Below are 6,956 nucleotides of genomic sequence, written 5' to 3' on the forward strand. Positions count from 1 at the left end.
CCATTTTCTCCTAAGTGTAAGGTAAGGACAAAGTGTGAGGACATCTGCGTATCTGACCTACCAGAGTCATTGACTGTGAAGTATTCGTCTCCTTTAATGACTTGGTAGGTAACTGTGGCATGACCTGCAACTGTTGGGTCATCAGCATCTACAGCTGTCACTTTGGTGATTGAGGTTCCTAGAAAAGGATTTTCAAAGAGCATATTTAGTATAAAATCTGCTTTTTAACCAGAGACATGAAGGGAAATGAGTGATGGGAGAACATACCTACTGGTGACATTTCTGGGACAGATCCATTGAATACTTTTTGTGCAAACATGGGGACATTGTCATTAATATCACAAACCTTGATAATGAATTTGGATGGGGGTTCCAGCAACTGGTTGTTTCTTCTATCAATAATGAGTGCTGTCAGCTCATACTCTGCTTGCTTTTCTCTGTCTAGCCTCTCAAATGCATATACATCACCACTGGTTTCTTCCACTTTAAAAATGGTGTTGGCATATTCACCTTCAATAATCATAGAATCATAGAATAGTTAGGGTTGGAAAGGACCTTAAGATCATCTAGTTCCAGCACCCCTGCCACGGGCAGGGACACCTCACACTAAACCATGTCGCCCAATGCTCTGTCCAACCTAGACTTAAACACTGCCAGGGATGGAGCATCCACAACTTCCTTGGGCAACCCATTCCAGTGCCTCACCACCCTCACTGTAAAGAACTTCTTCCTTATATCCAATCTAAACTTCCCCTAAGTTTCAAGCCATTACCCCTTGTCCTACCACTACAGTCCCTGATGAAGAGGCCCTCCCCAGCATCCTTATAGGCCCCCTTCAGATACTGGAAGGCTGCTATGAGGTCTGGAAGGCTGTTATGAGGTCTGGAAGGCTGTTATGAGGTCTACATACTTAGCATTGTTGTTCCTTACACTTGATGTGATCTAGAAGGAAAGTATAATTCAAAGGGATAAAAGTGGGCTTTGGCATCCAGATGCAACATGGTTTCTACCAGAAGATACACACAATCAGGACTTAGATCATAGAATCATAGAATCGTAAGGGTTGGAAAGGACCTTAAGATCATCTAGTTCCAACCCCCCTGCCATGGGCAGGGACACCTCGCACTAAACCATGTGGCTCAAGGCTCTGTCCAACCTGGCCTTGAACACCGCCAGGGATGGAGCATCCACAACCTCCCTGGGCAACCCATTCCAGTGCTTCACCACCCTCACTGTAAAGAACTTCTTCCTTATATCTAATCTAAACTTCCCCTGTTTAAGTTTGAACCCATTACCCCTTGTCCTACCACTACAGTCCCTAAGGAAGAGTCCCTCCCCAGCATCCTTGTAGACCCCCTTCAGATACTGGAAGGCTGCTATGAGGTCTCCACGCAGCCTTCTCTTCTCCAGGCTGAACAGCCTCAACTCTCTCAGCCTGTCTTCATATGGGAGGTGCTCCAGCCCTCTTATCATCCTCGTGGCCCTCCTCTGGACTTGCTCCAACAGCTCCATGTCCTTTTTATGTTGAGGACACCAGAACTGTACACAGCACTCCAAGGGAGGTCTCACAAGAGCAGAGTAGAGGGGCAGGATCACCTCCTTCGACCTGCTGGTCACGCTTCTTTTGATGCAGCCCAGGATACGGTTGGCTTTCTGGGCTGCAAGTGCACACTGCCAGCTCATGTTAAGCTTCTCATCAACCAACACCCCCAAGTCCTTCTCCACAGGGCTGCTCTGAATCTCTTCTCCGCCCCACCTGTAGCAGTGCCTGGGATTGCCCCGACCCAGGTGTAGGACCTTACACTTGGCTTGGTTAAACTTCATAAGGTTGGCATCAGCCCACCTCACAAGCGTGTCAAGGTCCCTCTGGATGGCATCCCTTCCCTCCAGCGTATCAACCGAACCACACAGCTTGGTGTCATCGGCAAACTTGCTGAGGGCACACTCAATCCCACTGTCCACGTCACCGACAAAGATGTTGAACAGGACCGGTCCCAACACCGATCCCTGAGGGACACCACTCGTTACAGGTTTCCAACTGGACATCGAGCCATTTACCACAACTCTTTGCGTGCGGCCATTGAGCCAGTTTTTTATCCACCGAGTGGTCCATCTATCAAATTGATGTCTCTCCAATTTAGAGACAAGGATGTCGTGCGGGACAGCGTCGAACGCTTTGGACAAGTCCAGGTAGATGACGTCAACTGCTCTGCCCCTGTCCATCAGTTCCGTGACTCCATCATAGAAGGCCACCAAATTGGTCAGGCAGGATTTCCCCTTAGTGAAGCCATGTTGGCTGTCACCAACCACCTCGTTGTTTTTCATGTGCCTTAGCATGTTTTCCAGGAGAAACCGTTCCAAGATTTTGCCAGGCACAGAGGTGAGACTGACTGGTCTGTAGTTCCCCGGGTCTTCCACCTTCCCCTTCTTGAAAATGGGGGTTATATTGCCCTTCTTCCAGTCATCGGGAACTTCACCTGACTGCCAGGATTTTTCGAATATGATGGACAGTGGTTTAGCAACTTCATTCGCCAGCTCCTTCTTGACCCGCGGATGGATTTCATCAGGTCCCATGGACTTGTGCACATTCAGGTTCTTAAGATGGTCTCCAGCCTGATCCTCTCCTACAGTGGGCCTAAGGTCTTCATTCTCACAGTCCCTGCATTTGCTTTCCAAGATTTTCGTGGTGTGGTCAGAGCATTTGCTGGTGAAGACTGAGGCAAAGAAGTCATTAAAAACCTCAGCCTTCTCCAAATCCATGGTAGCCAGTTCTCCTGATAGCTTCTGGAGAGGGCCCACATTGTCCCTAGTCTGTCTTTTATTTGCTACGTATCTATAGAATCCTTTCCTGTTATCTTTTACATCCCTTGCCAAACTTAATTCTAGCTGGGCCTTAGCTTTCCTAACCTGGTCCCTAGCTTCCCGGGCAATGCTCCTATATTCTTCCCAGGCCGCCTGTCCTCGCTTCCACCTTCTATAAGCTTCTTTTTTCCCTCTAAGTAAGTTTCCTCAGCAGCTCCTTGTCCATCCATGGAGGTCTCCTGGCCCTCCTGCTGCACTTTCTTCTAGTCGGGATGCAACACTCTTGAGCACGTAGCAGGTGATCCTTGAATATCGACCAGCAGTCTTGGGCCCCCCTGCCCTCTAGGACTGTATCCCATGAAACCTTACTAAGGAGGCTCCTGAAGAGGCCCAAGTCTGCTTTCTTGAAGTCCAGGGCAGTGAGCTTGCTGCATGCTCTTCTCACTGTCCTGAGGATCTCGAACTCAACCATCTCGTGATCACTAGAGCCAAGGCTGCCCTGGAGCGTCACATTTCCAACCAGTCCCTCCCTGTTGGTGAGCACGAGGTCCAGCATGGCACCTCTCCTCGTCGGCTCCTCTATTGCTTGAAAGAGGAAGTTGTCTTCCACACAATCGAGGAACCTCCTGGATTGCTTGTGCCGGGCCGTACCGTCCCTCCAACAGATGTCAGGATGATTGAAGTCCCAATATCTGAATAAGTCCCCATATATGAATCATAAGACTTCTTTTAACAGAAGCCATCATCTTTTTCATTCATTTTATGGAAGCATAGAAATGATATTTTGTTTGCAATAGTATTTCAGAAAGTAAAAAGCCAGAGAGTGCTAGGCTGTTTGTAAGATGTTTTGGTATCTAAATCCTCATAAAGCAATGCTGAAAAGGCACTGCCCTTCAGCTAAGAGGTAGCAACAACGTCATGTGACTTACATGGCCATACAGTTAATAGTGGAGTTAAGTATAATCAAAGCTAATCATTCACCAAGAGCCCAGGGCTGAGAGTTTTCCAATTCCAAACAAAAAGTCCTTGCAAACTACTTGTATTTTGAAGTAAAAAATGAACCAGCTATGAATTTTCCCACATGACATCCTTGTCTCTAAATTGGAGAGACATCAATTTGATAGATGGACCACTCGGTGGATAAAAAAACTGGCTCGATGGCCGCACGCAAAGAGTTGTGGTAAATGGCTCGATGTCCAGTTGGAAACCTGTAACGAGTGGTGTCCCTCAGGGATCGGTGTTGGGACCGGTCCTGTTCAACATCTTTGTCGGTGACATGGACAGTGGGATTGAGTGCGCCCTCAGCAAGTTTGCCGATGACACCAAGCTGTGTGGTTCGGTTGATACGCTGAAGGGAAGGGATGCCATCCAGAGGGACCTTGACACGCTTGTGAGGTGGGCCGATGCCAACCTTATGAAGTTTAACCAAGGCAAGTGCAAGGTCCTACATCTGGGTCGGGGCAACCCCAGGCACTGCTACAGGCTGGGCAGAGAAGAGATTCAGAGCAGCCCTGCAGAAAAGGACTTGGGGGTGTTGGTTGATGAGAACCTTAACATGAGCCGGCAGTGTGCGCTTGCAGCCCAGAAAGCCAACCACATCCTGGGCTGCATCAAAAGAAGCGTGGCCAGCAGGTGGAAGGAGGTGATCCTGCCCCTCTACTCTGCTCTTGTGAGACCCCACTTGGAGTACTGCGTACAGTTCTGGTGTCCTCAACATAAAAAGGACATGGAGCTGTTGGAGCGAGTCCAGAGGAGGGCCACGAGGATGATAAGAGGGCTGGAGCACCTCCCATATGAAGACAGGCTGAGAAAGTTGGGGCTGTTCAGCCTGGAGAAGAGAAGGCTGCGTGGTGACCTCATAGCAGCCTTCCAGTATCTGAAGGGGGTCTACAAGGATGCTGGGGAGGGACTCTTCCTTAGGGACTGTAGTGGTAGGACAAGGGGTAATGAGTTCAAACTTAAACAGGGGAAGTTTAGATTAGATATAAGGAAGAAGTTCTTTACAGTGAGGGTGGTGAAGCACTGGAATGGGTTGCCCAGGGAGGTTGTGGATGCTCCATCCCTGGCGGTGTTCAAGGCCAGGTTGGACAGAGCCTTGAGCCACATGGTTTAGGGCAAGGTGTCCCTGCCCATGGCAGGGGGGTTGGAACTAGATGATCTTAAGGTCCTTTCCAACCCTTACGATTCTATGATTCTATGATTCTATGATTCTATGAATTGAGTTCCCACACTGCAAAAATGTCTATTTTTTCCTTCTACTGCTATAATTAAAGATAGGAAATGGGAATAAGCTTTTGGAGTCTAAATTATTCACTTTGAAGCATTCTTTCAGGCCTAAACAATTAAACTAAATGCTAATTGTATGCAAATTATATGTACTACATTAATATGAGCAAATTCCCACATTCCTTAACAAACCTCAATATTCTATTAATAGGGAATAGGAGCAGTACAAACTGCTCATGTTTGTGACATAAATGTGGTAAATATAACATAAAGTGAAATTTAACATGGCAAAGTAAAATGTAATTTTAGAAAAAAATAACTCCTATATTCTTTAAAAGCTGGCAAAAAATCCAGATTTTTGATTACATGAGTTGCATGGTTCTAAAAGGGATTCATGCAACATGTTTTAGTGTGGGATGCTACAGTACTGGGGTTTGTTTTAATAAAATATATGATTTTAAAAGGAAGATGATGATCTATATCCTACATGCCACAGAACCCATAGTATGGGGAGGATGAATCTGTGCTGGTTGTCTGCAATCCGACACTCAGCTGCCAAAAGAGGACAGAAAAGTGTAACCCAGTACAGAACCCTGTTGCTCCCTGCCAGAGAAGCAATTGCTGACAGCTAACCGCAGCCAACACAGTCGATATTCAGGTCAGATAAGACAGTACGGCTGACAGTGGGTCCGTACCTTCCATTTAAAAAGGGGCTACTCCACACCAGCATGAATGTTCTGGAGCCTTTCAGAAAGGCTTAGTAGATGGTAGTATTTATATAACTAAGTGCAGGGCTTATGGATCCTTTACATTTAACTTAAGTCATCAAGAAATCATTTTCATCAATGGTAGGGGTCTAAACCACATGGGAATTACTTTTCTCCTTTAACGGACTGAAATAAACATCACTTACCCAGCTCAGGATGTCATTGATGAAGTTTGAGGCTCCAGTTTCCTTCTCTGTTATGGAAGTGCAAGACACCGGGGGTCTCCAAACTATAGTTGTCCCTTGTACATAGCTGTGCAAGCTCAGCAGCTGATTCCACTGGATGTGCAACAGTTGGTGCCTGTATGTTATGGAAGACAATCAAACCCTAAATATCTGTGTCCCTATTATGAGAACTGTGTTCTCATACTGTGGGAAATGCTGCAGGTAGAGCTCAGATCTCCTGACACATCAACTGCAAACTCAGCGTTCAGGAAGCCAGACTGCCCCAATGCCAATGCCTATTTGCTTGAGTGGACTCAGAGCTATTCAGTCAAATCTGCCTTGCAGCACTGAAATACTTTTAAGTCCTTGGATCTACATATTTTAGTCAGGGCTAAAAAAAAATCCATCTGGTGGCAGAGTATCGGAACATGTGATGTATCACATTTTAAGCCTGCTGAAAATCCAGAAATCTATTTTAAAATACTCAGAAAGAGAGTAAAAGCATGCACGCTCTTCAGTTTTCCTATAGCTCAGCTACCAATGCTGCTATTAGCATCAAATATCTGAGAGCTGTCAGTGAACTCTCACCAAACCTATGGCCACAGGTAGTGTGCCTTCATATGATGAAAGCCAAACATATATAGACTGTTTCAGAATAATGCTGCAGTATTCTCTCCTCTGTTGAATAAATGCCCCTACATTAAGACAGTGTTCACATAAGTTAAATATTTTGTTATAAACTCTTTGTGCTTAAGGCATTGGCATTTGTGTCCAAGGTTTTCCAGCACATGCATTATACCCCTCAGTTTTGTCCCACCTGCTCAGTCCCTTAATGTCAAAGGACTTTACACAAGAGAAAAAAGAGAATATGAGGTGAAAGTACACATAAACAGTGTACCTCAAAGAAATTAGTTTCCTAGTAAACAAAGTCCTTTTCTCCAACTGCCAAACCACATTTCCACCAGGACTGTGGGTGACTTCAAAGCAATGCCTCTAC

The sequence above is a fragment of the Strigops habroptila genome, chromosome W (assembly GCF_004027225.2).
Source record: "Strigops habroptila isolate Jane chromosome W, bStrHab1.2.pri, whole genome shotgun sequence".
Classification (NCBI taxonomy): domain Eukaryota; kingdom Metazoa; phylum Chordata; class Aves; order Psittaciformes; family Psittacidae; genus Strigops; species Strigops habroptila.